Genomic DNA, 16,811 nt, shown 5'->3' on the forward strand with positions numbered 1-16,811 from the left:
AAACAGTGCTGACTACTGGGCTTGTGATACCCTCGGGGAAATAAATCTCCACCAGCAGTGGCATCGACTCAGTGGTTGTAAATAAACTCATCATAGATACCAGGACTAAATTTAATATATACGCCAGACGCGCGTTTCGTCTACAAAAGACTCATCAGTGACGCTCGAATCCAAAAAAGTTAAAAAGGCCAAATAAAGAACGAAGTTGAAGAGCATTGAGGACCAAAATTTCTAAAAGTTTTGCCAAATCCAGCAAAGGTAATCTATGCCTGAGGTAGAAAGGCCTAAGTATTTCAAAAATTCTATATTTTGTAAACAGTTTATTCATAAATATAACCATATCAATGATAATTCATGTCAGCACAAAAAGTTCTGACTACTGGGCTGGTGATACCCTCGGGGAAAAAAATCTCCACCAGCAGTGGCATCGACCCAGTGGTAGTAAATAAACTCATCATAGATACCAGGACTAAATTTTGTATATACACCAGAAGCGCGTTTCGTCTACAAAAGACTCAACAGTGACGCTCGAATCCAAAAAAGTTTAAAAGGCCAAATAAATATGTGTACCTCTACATCATTTTCATGGTTTAGTTATACATTAATAGTGTTCATTTTGTTTTTTAATTTGACATTGAAAGATGAACATGTGAGTTCAAAAGAGTTTGTACCGCTTGTAATTTGTTCATTTCCTGAAAATATATTAACTGGTTGTGTCAAACATTGATAAATTCGCTAACTTTGGGGACATTAATTAATGAAAAAGAAACAATAATTGAGAGGCCATCAGGTATAGCAGAAGTTTGCCATGTTTTATCTTTAAGAAATTGAACATAATGTCTGATTACATAACAGAAGCATTTCTATTATCCTAAATGGGTCAGTTATTATTTATTAGATCAGTGAACATTTGATTTCTTTTTTAGCTAACCTAGCCCGAAGGGCCAAGTGAGCTTTTCTCATCACTTGCCGTCCGTCGTCTGTCGTCCGTCGTCGTCGTCGTCGTGAACATTTTACATTTTGAACTTCTTCTAGAGAACCACTGAATGGAATCAAACCAAACATGGCATTGATGTTCATTATGAGGTGCTGACCAAGTGTTGTTACTTTGTAGCCGATTCATCACCCAAGATAGCCGCCAACGAGGAACTTACTTTAACATAGGACCCTATGGGAAATGCATACAAATGATTTCTCTTAGAGAACCACTCAATGTAATGAAACCAAACATTGCATGAATGTTCATTATGAGGTGCTGACCAAGTGTTGTTACTTTGTAGCCGATCCATCATCCAAGATGGCCGCCAGCGGGGGGCTTAGTTTAACATTGGACCCTATTGGAAATAAATACAAATGACTTTTTTGAGAGAACCGTCGATAGAATGAAACCAAACATGGCATGAATGTTCCTTATGAGGTACTGACCAAGTGTTGTAACTTGTAGTTGACCCATCATCCAAGATGGCCGCCAGCGAGGAACTTAGTTTAACATAGGACTCTATGGGAAATGCATACAAATGACTCCTGTTACAGAACCACTGAATGGAATGAATCCAAACATAGCTTGAATGTTCCTTATGAGGTGCTGACCAAGTGTTGTTACTTTGTAGCCGATCCATCATCCAAGATGGCCGCCAGCGAGGGGACTTAGTTTAACATAGGACCCTATGGGAAATACATACAAATGACTTCTTTTAGTGAACCACTGAATGGAATGAAATCAAACATAGCATAAATGTTTCTTATGAGATGCTGACCGAGTGTTGTTACGTTGTTGCCGATCAAACATCCAAGATGGCCGCCAGTGGGGGGTTTAATTTAACATAAGACCCTATGGGAAATACATACAAAATAAAATTGAGAATGGAAATGGGGAATGTGTCAAAGAGACAACAACCCGACCAAAATAAAAAAAACATAACAGCAGAAGGTCACCAACAAGTCTTCAATGTAGCGAGAAATTCCCTCACCCGGAGGCGTCCTTCAGCTGGCCCCTAAACAAATATATACTAGTTCAGTGATAATGAACGCCATACTAATTTCCAAATTGTACACAAGAAACTAAAATTTAAATAATACAAGACTAACAAAGGCCAGAGGCTCCTGACTTGGGACAGGCGCAAAAAATGCGGCGGGGTTAAACATGTTTGTGAGATCTCAACCCTCCCCCTATACCTCTAACCAGTGTAGAAAAGTAAAAGCATAACAATACGCACATTAAAATTCAGTTCAAGAGAAGTCCGAGTCTGATGTCAGAAGATGTAACCAAAGAAAATAAACAAAATGACAATAATACATAAATAACAACAGACTACTAGCAGTTAACTGACATGCCAGCTCCAGACTTCAATTAAACTGACTGAAAGATTATGATTTCATCATATGAACATCAGGCACAATCCTTCCCGTAAGGGGTTTAGTATCATACCATCATAACATATATGAGAAGAACATAACCCGTGTCATGCCAACAACTGTTTTTAGAATAAATGTGTTTAGTTCCGACGCAAAGACCTTATCAGTGACTCAATATTAACGCCAAAATATGCAATCTTTAATGACTTGACAACAGTATCGTAATTATATCCCTTCTTAATAAGTCTATTCAAAGGTTTTGTAAGTTTATGAGGTGAATACTGACACCTTTGTGCTTTATATAGCAAAAGTCTTCTTTCAGAGAACCACTGAATAGAATGAAACCAAATGTAGCATGAATGTTCCTTATGAGGTGCTGACCAAGTTTTTTTTTTAACTTTGTAGCCAAATACATTTTTTTATATGATTTCAAAAACCCAAGTAGAGTCAGGTGAGCGATAAAAGCTCTTAAGAGCCTCTAGTTTGTAAAAGTTTGCATTTTATACATAAAATTTGATTCAAGAAGAAAATTTCAGATTTGTCATTTTATTAACAACAACTATTTTTATCAATGCAGCTCGAAGAATATATACATGTGTTGTCAGCTTTTCAAAATTTGTATAAGGTTTAAGATTTTTAAATATTTTGGAATCCCTGAAGAAATATTAAGTGTTGAAATGTGCATAAAGTGCAATAAAATTTGTATCGGTTATGTTATTCCAAAGACCTGATAGAGTTTATGCAATCCTATACCCTGATGTACAAAAAATTAAAACACCCTTTACACAAGTTCCTAGTATTGTAAATTACAAGAAGTTAGTCCCACTTTTGTTCATAAGGAGAAAATCTAATATAGATACAAATATCTTGTTTTTGAAAGGGATTAATCATTCGTTATAAATAATCACAGTGGTGAATACAAAATGCTCTCTAAAATTAAGGGAGCTCGCTTCTCATTTTCAAAGTAATTAACTTTTCAAAACACTAGCTTAAATTGATAAGTAATTAATAAAGGAATCCAAAAGCAAAAAAAATATATAGGTCACCGTGCTTGTTTTCGAGATATGAGCCATTGAAAATTTGGCGGTAAAATATCCTCTCTTGACTTTTCTTAGCTTTATCATTGACAAGTTAAAGTTCTCAAAAACTGTTAAAAAGTAATTAAAATTTTATAAGACTTTTACAGATGGCGTATCATTATACATGTTAAAGAATTTCAAAAAGAAAAATGGGGATCACCGGGCAATTTTTTTCAAGGCATTTGAATGGATAGAACCAGAGTATTCCGAAAATCTGACAAAAAATCAAAAACATGACAAGCCAGCTTCCTTAACATCATTAAGGATGATGTTTTCAATGCCAACATATTTGTTTTATTTGGTGCCTAAACAGATGGTATCTTTTCACTGGTTAAATCCAAGTTTGGGGACATGTTGATCTATCCTGTTTAATTTGATTTTTTTTTTTTATTAAATTTTAATTTGCTTTGGAATGAGGTTAAGTTGAGATGATTTGAGAACTTCCATTGTAAACTCTCAATTTCTGTGCCTGATTAGGAAGAAATATATCTCAAAGTCAATACAGTACTTCGTCATTTACAGGGGTTACATTTTACTATCATGACTTCTTTGAAAGAGATTTGCAGCATATACGAAACTTACTGAGATCAACTCCTGGTTGATGGGATTGTGTTGTTCAAACTTTAGTTTTCTGTGTACTGTTTTGTGGACTATTGTTCATAAATTTACTTCTTTAGTTTTGTGTTTGTCTTTAACTCATTGTTTTTTATTGTTATTGGCAATTTTCTTCTCCTTTTTTCAAATTGTTCATTAGGCTTCTGCACTCCATACACGATGTCCCTCGTTCCAAAACATTTACATCCAATAAATTTGGCAAAAAGAGGCATTCAATTTTTTTAAAAATACAAAAAGTCTTTATACTTTTCTTTTACCAATAATTTGAATTAAGCAACTTATGTGCCAGTTTTGACCCCCCCCCCCTCCCCCCCCCCCCCCCGATTATTCTTGTGTTTAAGTTAAATGGATTTTCAAGATACAATTAAGAAAAGTTCTGTTTATATAAAAATATTCAACTTCATTTCACAAACAAAATATACACTCGTAACTTAGTTGATCTCTTTATTTATTTAAGGTAATCATCATTATCCATCTCTTAAGAGTATTCTACAATCTTTTTTATGTGAAAATCTAATGGTCTCTATTGTTATGTCATACTAATATTGCACTGTGACTCATAGCAGGAAATCCAAGTATCAATGCTGTTGGTTTACATCAGTTCTTTATCTGTTGAACAACCTAAAATAAAATAATTATGCCATGATTAAGACTTGATTTTACATTTTGATGCAGTAGCTTATGAAAAAGCTTGATGCATACAACAATTGGCCTGTTCCTTTTCCTAACTTCTTCAATCCTTGACTTGTTTAGATATATATTGGGCCATACATTTACTCAATAGAATTATATTATATTGTGCATGTTGGGTCTATTCATAACCAACTATACCATTGTATACAGTATGTGTTTTCTCATTGTTAATGGCTCTACGCTAGCATAAATCTGCTTACATCCACTTTGTTTGAACTTTAGTGGATGCTTGTCTCATTGGCAATTATACAACATCTCATTTTTTATTCAGTAAACATTAGTTTCTCAATTGTTTTCCCTTTTTATATCATTAATGCAGACAGATAAGAATATACACCATTTTCTGACCATTGATGACTGACAATACAAAAAACAATTTTGAAATGGAATCCAACCTTGTACAGGTAGAGTCAGATCCCAATGACTTCAGATTGTCAAGGTTTGTCTGTATATAAAAATTCAATAAAAATAAATATAATTAACTAGTCATACTTTTCAAAAGTTTTTGGTTCAAAATTTGATTATTTTATATAGGATTATCACTTTATAAAATAAAATCTGTACTGTGCTGACGATACCAGAAATTTTTTAAATCACTCATCAAAAAACTGGTCTTAAGTTTGTAATAATTCCATCCGAGCATTCTTGTGCGACATGTAAAACTTAAAGTCTGAAATTAAGTTTGACAGTAAAAGTCCAATAACTCTTGTATCACAAATTGTTTAAAATCAAAAAGGAATAGCATAGTATAAATCTCTATAACAGTTTTGACAAAATCAATCAAAGCATATAAGAGTTAGAATATGAAATGTGAAAAATGTCAAATTTTTCAAGAATAATAGAAGTCTCATAACTCTGGAATGAAAAACACAGAAAATCAAGAGCTTTCTTTTGTTAATCCTTATGTTGTGTTAAACTTTCATAAGAATTCGTTTTCAAAATAATATTTTAATATGTGAGTTATTGTACAAAGTGTGTTGTGGGACATACAACGGGAGGGATTACAGTATACCATAACAAGCCCTGTCTTTAAAAGACTTACAACCAAACATTCTATTTTTGTAGTAAAACATAACTAAAAGGCGTCGCGCAAGTATGTAGTATTTATGCTTATATGCATAGCAATTTTTTTAATAAAAGGCGAAACAAACAAATTTAGATATCATTTACAGGACAAAAAATAGTACTGTGGTTCTAAAAAAATAAATTAACATTAGTAAATATTTCAATTGTAAAAATTGTAAAATAACGTGAATAATACCACGTTTTAGTGAAAATTATGGGAATAAAGTCTGTTGATGGGTCGGACAATTGAAATTGTGTCAGTTAAGAGTTATTTAGCCACGACAATAATTTTGCTACCTTTATATTTTCCTCTTGAAAAATTTAAGAATGAGATGTTCCTGAGTAAACAAAAATGACAATACGGTGCCACAGTATCGTAGAAAGAGCTTTTTTTTTTACTTTCTTCGCATTTTATTGAAGGGTGTGTCACTTCAATATAGCGTGATATGGATTCGCCTCTGGAATATGTATGAATTTTTATTGTCGTTTTCAATCAGCCTTAATTTTTGTGTCTGTTCGAAGTAGCACGCTCTCAATTCCGACTGAAAGTGTCTTTCTGATACATATAACGTGTTCTCGTTCACATATGAACCTGATATTTGTCACTGGACGTTAAACCCTAATTCATCAGAATCATCCAATTGGTTCTTTTCTTCTATTACTTAATCATATTTTGTTTACAAATCACTCTAAAGAAGTAAACGGAAAAGAGCGAATGCGGCTACATTTGGTTATTTTAAGTTTCAATTCATTTTATTCCGTTTAGTTCCTTTCTACATAAGTGCAGAGGAGAACTACAGTTGTCTATGGTTGCTGGTGAAGTCCATTTCGGGTTTTCGAGATTTCGCCTTTCATATTCCATAGGGCGAAAACGCGAAATCGCGAAAAGGCGAAATCTCGAAATCGAAAACACGAAAACGCGAAGTCGAAAACGAGAAATCGGTTTCGCGTTTTCGACTTCGCAATTTCGCGTTTCCGCCATACAGAATATGTAAGGCAAAAACGCTAAAACCCAAATTGGCATTAACCTGCCACCATAGTTGTCCGCATGTAAACTTCTAGAATTTGTCACCAATATAAGTACATCGCAATCCGTTACTGTTTCAACAGCCATCGGTGTTTCATGTGTGTATTCTTAAACAAGTATTATTTTTCTCTCGTTTTTAGCAATGTATCACTATCTACTGTCCTCTTTTCCCATCCAGATTCCCGTATATACCATGAGGGTCCGGATTGGGGGTATTGTTTATTTCTGTATTCTTTAAATTGTTATGTCATTTTTTTCTACATTTTATTTATCTTACTCATTATTCTTTTTTTATTTTTCATATTTTGTCATCCCAATATATTTTACTTACTGATGTTTGGTTACATTACGACGTTTATCTCTGATTTATATACTGGTTACCAATGTAGATGACAAATTTGTGTCATTCATGACAATTAAACAGAATCAACATGATATATGCGATCATTCTTGGATGAAATTAATATTACTTTTTGAAACCATTTTTATCAATTTTCAATTTCATGTGTTGTTTCCGTATATGTTATGTTTCATTGCTCATGCGTTGTTTTCGTATATTTTAGCCGTTCGTCTTGAGCCTACTCATTTGATCCGATAACACCCCATATAGCAATAAAATTATACTTCTTTTGCCATTAATAACTCTTAACAGACCAATTCACAGACCGGGTTTTATACATCCGACCCATTAACAGACCAGGTTTTAAATAAAGATTGATTTATGTCACCAAAATACAGATTTTCGTGTAGATTTTTCACACTATGATATAACTATGGTTAACAAACATAATGCTTTTCTTTTGTCGATGTTCAAAATATTGAATGCAAGTAAATTTAACCAATGTGTCATTTTGTGTACATTTTATGTGGGTAAAATGTGTAAAAATTTATTGATGAGTAACCCGCCTTTTCATTTTATAGATCGTACATCGAAGCTAGAAAAATAATAATTACACCACTTAATTCAGTACATTGAATTGTTTTGTTAGACATGAATACTTTTTATGAGGAAAATGTATTTAGAAAGTTATACAATGAAACATGCTGAACTTTCAATGATTTTCTCGATAACACCTGATTAACAGACTTTAGCCAACCCGATTAACAGACCAACCGCCGATATAGCCGCATACTCAATATAGATTAACCGACCAATCTCTCGGTTAGCCGAGTGTCGGCCGTGTTCTTCTGAGTGTATAGTCTTCCGTGGAGGAAAACCAAGAAATTTCTTGTATATCAACAAAACTAATCTAACACTAGGTACATATGGGGTGAATATCAACAATAAAACTATACAATTGGTACTAGATAAATCTTAGATGTTTGTTATTCTTCATCTTATCTATGAAACTTATAGCTCATTTATATATGGTAGTTTTAGACAATTTACATATTTCACAATCCTGGCTCATTAGCTCATTATGTTTCTTCAAGCAGTTCGCTCAGTCACAGTAATGGTTGTACATTTTAGTTTCGTTACTTTATCATTGATGTGATAATAAAATTTATATATTTTCCACGGCTCGACAAAACCAATCAATTAATGTCATTTTTGCCCAACGAATATCTCTCAACTTATAAGATAATAAGCCACTTCCAATTTAATCAAAGTCACTCCCGGTGGCAAATAACAGATTTTTTTTATATTGATTCCGAAAATTAAGTGGTTTTCATATCTTTTTCTTTGATATTTAGATAACACGTCCTTTTTCATAAAATGTGACCTAAAAAAAATTAATTTCCATCCAATATCGGATTTTTATAAAATTTAGGATTTTTTCAAATCTTTTTTTTTTTTTTTAATTTTTTGTATTCCTTTCTTCGCTTAAAGCAATAAGTCATACAGTATAAATAAACCTCTTAAATTGGATTACACAATTTAGTCTAAAAAAAGTTGCTCTTGAATTCAGTCAGTTTGGTCATGTTAATAATGCTGTGTCCTATGTTTTTGACAAGGAAAATGATATAAACGTCTATCGTATGAATTGAATAAACTAACCTTTCACATCTGAAAGCTAGATATCTTTATTCTAGAATAATATTTCAATTCAAATACCAAAATAGAATTGTTATTTGAATGGTACTGATGATTTTATTTTTACCATAACAAATATTAACAGTACAATTATCACCTATGTCAGATACTTCTTATAATGTACAAACAATATGACATCAACATTGCAGAAATACCATCAACAAGTTATGCTTTTTATAAGCAAGACATGATTTTCCTTTTAAATATTAACTACTTTTACAGTATCGACACACGATATTTGAACCCGTTTGTGATTGGAAATTCCAGTAAAAATAAGTTTTAATAAAAAAAAAATTGTGGTATATTTTTCACATACTACTATACATTGTTACTTGTCTTCAATTGAATGTTTCATTTTTGTTTACTTCAGCCACTTGTCTTCTTCAAGAAGATCAAATAAACCAAACCATTCAATTTCACATTCAGATATATTGATGATGTTCTTTCTTTTATAATTCCCACTTTTCTATTTGGGTTTCATTAATATATCATCCACAACTAGAAAATAACGAAAGAATAGAGACGGTTTCCTCCACCTTATTTTTAGACTTATACTTTGAATGTGATATCAATGGTGGCCTCAGTACCAGACTTTATCACAAAAGAGACGATTTTAATTTTTATAAATTATACATTTCCCCCACCTTAGCACTTATATACCAACTTCACCTTCATACATGCGATACACATTTCCCAGTTCATTCGATGTTCAAGAGCTTGCATGTGCTACTCAAATTTTATAAAACGTCATCGGTGTGTAAGCAGAAAGTTGATGAACCAGGGTTATGTCAATAAACTTGTCTTTTTTCTGAAACAAAAAATCATCGGGAGAAAGCAAGACCTTCTGGATAAATATTCCGTATTGATGTTACAAATAATGCATCATGGTCTTGAAGTATAGATTCTAAGTACTATCATTGTTTATCATCTTAATTTCGTGTTATTTGTCTTTGTATATTTTTTACCTTCACTGTTTGGTCAATTTATTTGTCATTTCCTTTTTAGTGTGGCTTGGTATTTATGCAGCCCGCCATTGTGTTATTATGCTATGGTAATTTTTTTGTATTATTTTGTTTTTCCTTTTAAAACTTAAGTGCTTTGTCTTCTAAGTGTATTATAGCCATTTTGTTTTTCTTTGTTAACAAAGCTGTTTGTTTGTTTAGTGATAAATATTTTTGTTGAAAATATAATGAAATTATATGCAACGGTCATCCTAAGAGGATTAGCTAGCTGTAATACAAGGATTAGTCCACCATTTACTACATAAGTTCGGTATTTTGGTTATTATTACTTTTTATTCATTGTCAAAATATATTCTGGTTTCTACAACTAATATATAATAAGATAAATGAACTCGTCATATATATATACCAGGCTTAAAATATTATACACCGAAAATTCAAATTGAACAGTCAAATGGTAAAATAAAAAAAACTCACAAACACCTCAAACGAATAGGTAACAACTGTCATATTCTAAACTTGGTATAGACATTTTCTTATGTAGAAAATGGTGGATTAAACTTGGTTTTATAGCTAGCTATATCTCTCACTTGTATGACAGTCGCATAAAATTTCATTATATAGAAAACAATGTGGGAACAAAACAAACATACATTGAAGTAAAAATTTCGAAAATACGGTTACACCAGTCAACATTGTGTTATAATCTTAATCTCTCTATAAAGACAAACTCATCTGTCAATTAAGAAAAACAAAAAAGGCATTAAGACAAACCACATTAGCAAAAACGAAAAACAATAATACAAAACTTTAACATAACACAATGACGTGATGTATACCAGGCATAGATTACCTTAACCGTAATTTGGCGCAACTTTTTGGAACTTTGGGATCTCACTGTTCTTCAACTTGATACTTGTTTGGCTTTCTAATTATATTGATCTGGGCGTCATCGATGAGCCTTATGTAAACGAAACGCGTCTGGCGTATCAAATTATAAGCCTGGTAACTTTGATAACTATATATAAATACCAAGCCACGTCAAATTAATATTACCAAACATAGATGTAACCATCCAACAATTAAGTGCACATCTAATTATGACGTAAGTATTTCACTTTTATACAGAATTGGTAAAACTTACTGTTGTTCCCCTATACAATAAGTACTGTAATATGAAAAGTTTTGTACACTTTAGTTGGATAATACAAAACAAATTTGGTCCTCATTATTACTTGTCATGATGATCGTATGTCATAACCGTCGTTATCAAATTGACCTTTTACCTCAAATTTAAATTGTCCAACTTAAAAAGTAAAATCGAAAATTTATTTATATGACAACAATGTTTAAATTCTACATCAGATCTCATAAATTCCACAATATATCTATATGTAGCTTGCCAAGATAAATCCGGGTTTACGGTGGTTACCTATTGTAAAGTGGGGTAATTGCATTTTTTCTTCTACAAACTGAAGGAAAAGACCCTGTTCAATTATAACGACCGATTGTTGAAAATAAAATGTAATAAGTCTTTTTCTGATGTAATTTAGTTTAGGGGGGGGGGGGGGTGGTAGCTTTACTAAAATGACATATTTATCTAGAACATACTAAAGGAAAACATCCTGTTCAGTTGTTATGACAGATTTATTGGAAAACCGACTGTAATGACTCTTTGTCATTCAGAATTTCTCTCAATGGAAGCTTTATGTAGATTTTTTTTTAATTTGACTGTCGAGTACACATAAATGTAGCATGCGAAGCCTAACAGTTTAAGAAAAGTTTACAAAAAATAATGACATCCCCAATATGAATTTTATACAATAATGTAATTGATACGGTGCATTCATCACAAGGATGCAATTTTAATAATCATAACTATGTAAAACTCTATAGAATAAATTATGTAGAATTTTAAGGAGGTACCTATCACTTTCAGGGAGATAACTCTGTAAAATCAGCTAAACGTTTTAATTACGTTGTGTTGTTAAGGGAATATTAAGCTTCTCAATGATCAAAATAAGAGTTTGTCAAACTGCTATATAACCAGTGTAATTTTTCTGATAAAACGTTTGGTTCAAATTTTTAAATTTTTTTATATTTTTGTCAAAGGGTCAAAGGAAATACTTTGTCAAAATTTTAAGAAAATTAAAAGAGCCAACTTAATTTTAGTTAAAGTGTTGGGTACCACTTTAAACACATTGAAAAGTTGTTTATCAATATATGCAAATTTAAGAAATTTCCATTTAAAAAAAAATCATCGTAAAACTACTTCAAATTTTGTTCTATCCAGAAAAATATGTATCCAAATAAAACGTGTTGTACCGTTTCAATATCTATGTCGAAACGACTATTAAACATCAACCAGTTATCTAGATTGAATTTTAGGAAACACTGAAATCAGTTTTGAATTTGATTTGTCTTAAATATATAGATTATTTTTACAATTTTATGCAGAAGGTAACATTTTAAACATAGCATGCTTGCATATCTTACGATTTTTATTTTTGCTGTTCATGATAAAAAAAAAATCTGATCTTTCTGTTTACTAATGTATGGATATCGAATGATTTTAGGCATCTCGTTAAACACCACACGGATTCACGTCTTAACACATAGACAAAACCATATAATACATCTTGTTCTTGAAATGAATAAACAGATAATTTTAAAGTCACTTGCATCATTAAGGAAACAAATAATATTTAACACCAGATTTTGATTTTCGATATTAATGCAAAAGCGGTGAGGAGTATGTTTGGTGGGAGATATTTGATAACTTAGCTAAACCGTTAAAACTCTACTTGCCATATTCAAATATGTCTCTCTGTTGACATATCAATTTTTATTTTATAGTGATTCAGATAATAACAAAATTTTGACAGCTGTGCCCCTATTTTGACATTTTTACGTATTGTGTATTTTAATTTTGTTCACACAATTTTGCCAATTTAATGGAATGTTATGCGACTGTCATACAAGTGAGAACTTTAACTAGCTATAAAATATGATTTAATTCATTTTTCTTCATTGAGAAATGGCGGTACTAAGTCCATATAGCACTTGCTTTCCATTCGTTTGATGTGTTTCAGCTTTTGATTTTGCCATTTGATAATATAAGGGACTTTTCGATTTGAATTTTTCTAGGAGCTTGGTATTCTTGTTAGGTTATTTTTTTTCTAAGTGAAATTGGATGGATGAATGATTTAACAAAAGAGTTGAATGAGAAGATACTTGTAAAGATATAGTATCATATCAAACATATAATAACCCCGAACAAAATCTAAATGCAACATTCATTGATGTGTTTAACTGTTTAACCTTATATTATCATTGGCTGTTTCTATGTTAAACATAATATACATTGTATAGAGAATAATTGAGAGTTAAAGTAAAATAACAATGGTTATTCCGTGATCGAATAGCAAATTCGAAAGCTCGAACACCTCAAACGAATGTATAATAGCTGTAATCTTCCTGACTTAGTTTAGTTTAGTTTAAACATATTTATTTGTAGTGGATTGGGAAACAAGTTTTGCAACTTATATTAATCCCTGTACACTTTGCGGGTGCGAGTGCTGCCTTGTAGCGGCATAATCCTGCTCTTTTTTGAAATCTACAAGGGTGTCTTTAACTTGACTTCCTGACTTGCAACAGGCATTTTCTTATGTAGAAATGATTTTTAGCTAGCTAAACCCACTCATTTGTAAGACAGTCGCATACAATTCCATTATATTGACAAAGATATGTGAATAAACCAAACAAGCAGTAAAGTGTCATTATCATTGTGTTGGGAAAAAAGAATGTAGAACAGCATTGTTAATTGGTATTTAGTGAAATTTCATTTGCAAACCGTGACGTACAATGCACCAGTGCAAAGATAAGAAAAAGGTGCCTCACTAAAATTTTCGTATTTAATATACACAATGTTTACGTCATGTTACTGTTTACGATTAGTTCCTTACTTTTTGCTAAATATTAAATTCATATGAAACGAGTGACCGGAGAAAACAAATACTAATCCGATTGTTGAACCAATGCATGCACATATCATAAACTTAGTCTTCTGTGCAACATTTTATAATTTTTTTCGCATAAATTTCGTATAGTCGTCAAAAAATATTTCAATTGGTCAGTGTTGTTGTAAAAATATGGCAGCTTATTAATGGTCGTGCTATTAAGCCGAAGTTTAACGATTGTCACCCGTTCGTAAACAATGAACAAAGAAGCATGGATATTCAGGTAGCACGTGTATAACAGGTACAATAAAATATAGTTTGTCTTGATGACGGAGCGATGTTTACATTTGGTTTTCCTTTCGCACTTGCGAATTGCTATCACCGGATTTTTACGAGAAAGGTCACGCTGCATACGGAAAACATATCGGCGAATTGTTTGCTGGAGCCAAGCAATTAAAAAAAAGTAAACTTCTTCTAAATTTGGACAAATTAAAGAATTTTCTGGAGAAAAAAGTATATGTACATAAGATTTATAATAAAAACTAGCCATTTAGTTATAACAAAACATATGCATAATATATGAATTGACAAATGATAGACAATTCAAACACGAAAACTGTTGACCTAATTTATGTACAGCACAATACATGTAAAACATATATGATATATGATGCAAGGCAACAAATGATAACCATTGAGCCTCATAATCCCCACTTGGGACAGGCACATATACAGAATGTGGCGGTGTTAAAATGTTTGCTAACGCCCAAAACCGTCCCCAAACTTAGAATATTGGTGTAGCAATACAACTTGAAAACAAACAATGCAAATCAGTTGAAAGGGCTTCACGTATCAGATCGATACGTATTAACAAAAACACTATCACAAAAGACTCAAAGGAGTTTTCTAAAGTACTCGCAGTAATTGAAAGCTAGTTTAAAGCAAATAAAAGGTATGAAAGAATATAATGTATCTCAGACTAAAAAGATTTGTAATTATATATAAAATTTAAATAATTAAATGCTTATAAATATGAACTTTTTTCTTAAAAAAAATATTCCCAGTTTATTCTGTTTTTCTCACAATGACTTTATACCTCCAAGAGTCTGAAAAGATCATGTTTGGTCACATATGAGAGTTACTACCATGTTGGGACAATTGGTCTTATTGTGTGTTAAGTGTTTTGTTTGTCAATGATGTACAAATATTTGCATCAAAGCAGTTTACAGATCGATTTTAATATGCAAAAAGAAAGATATACAAAAATACTGTCGACAAAACAGTTTTAACGTATATCTGTTTTGTTATAATGTCTATTGTACCATAAAGTTGGTTACACTGAAATGCGGCCAGCTTAGCGAAAGGTAGTGTTATGATATTGTAATTATTGTATTTATTTATGTTGGCCTAATTTGCGTTGTATGGCCTGATAGTTGTTTACAGAATAATCTTAGAACTGTGCAGTTTAGAAATCACTGGAACAATTACAGAATGATTGGAACTTTCCAAAATGATCCTAATAAAAGATGTGTTATATAAACTTCTACATTTTACTAGAAACTTCCATTGTAACTTTCTAGGATGTTCTAGTATAGATTGTTCTAGAATTTTCCTTGACAATTATATATATACAGACACTTAAGTTAAACACTCACTCTTGGATTTGGACTTAGACATCGATAGACATTAATATTCATAGCATTTGGATTGACATTTTTTATTCTGCAAACATCATCATACTGGATTGTGACCGTAATATTCAGATTGGATTCCGAAAGATATCCGGATACAGATAAAGATAAAAGATTGGATTCACATTTTGACAGTTAAGTTGACAGTAATATTTGTGTAATACTTCTTGTAAACTTTTGTATAATAAATATTGTTAAATTTTATTATTGATTTGTGTCTTTTGTTGGCTACTATTTAAAGGCGATTTCTGGCCGTAACAGTAGTGCGACGTGATCAGTCAAACAAACTTTAATAGATTAACTCGTAAAGGAACGATCGTTTTCATTGGTCAATTCAAACGTTCGACCTCACACCTGCGAAAATAGAACTTGAATGGACTCATCAGTATTCACGTAGCCGGTCAAGGTTGTTATAACCCACATCGTCCTATTCACGTACAGGATTGTGTTCTTGGTTATCCCATAGTATTTCTAGATTTAATACAAGTGCATGTAAAATTCATTGATTTCATAATTTCAAATTTCAAATCTTAACAGTTTTCTCGTTGAAATATTTAATTCAACTGTCTCTTCTCAGTTGGATTTGAATTAAGAGATCATTTTATTTTGATGGGGGGTGGGGGACTGGTAGTTGTAATCTCTGTCCTGTCTTTTTATTTTCCAGTCTATTCGGCCCTGCCTTTTTTATTAGTGTGTCCGTATTTATTTATTTTTTACATAAATCGTCATCCTGCCTTTTTTTGACAAGTTGCTCATCCTTTCTTTTTTTTTATTTCGCAAATTTTAGGTATTCGACTAATGATAGCGTGATTTTTTTTCCTCAGTTAAATTGGTTTTGTAAAAAATAATCCCGAAATTCAAAGTAAATTCATAACATGGAACCAACCATACTTTGTTTAGAGAAAAATGGAGATGGCAAACCATGGCACAGTGGAAAGAAATGTACTTTACAAACTCCAGCGATATACTTCATGAATTTTATAATTAACTGTTTTGCTATTCGTGGTTGAAAAACGAACGTAAATTATATACCGTAAATATTTAAATAGTTACATAGAAAACAATCAGTTTTTAAAAGCGTGCTTATTCATTTAAATGTATTGATAAAAATGTGAGTCCCTTCTTGTACATGCATTCAGTCATCCTTATTAATAAGTTCTTAATATTTCGTTTATTAGTTTGGCACAACCTTTTGGAATTTTGGATCCTCAATGCTCTTCAACTTTGTACTTGTTTGGCTTTATAAATATTTTGATATGAGCGTCACTGATGAGTCTTATGTAGACGAAACGCGCGTCTGGCGTACAAAATTATAATCCTGATACCTTTG

The sequence above is a fragment of the Mytilus edulis genome, chromosome 8 (assembly GCF_963676685.1).
Source record: "Mytilus edulis chromosome 8, xbMytEdul2.2, whole genome shotgun sequence".
Lineage (NCBI taxonomy): Eukaryota > Metazoa > Mollusca > Bivalvia > Mytilida > Mytilidae > Mytilus > Mytilus edulis.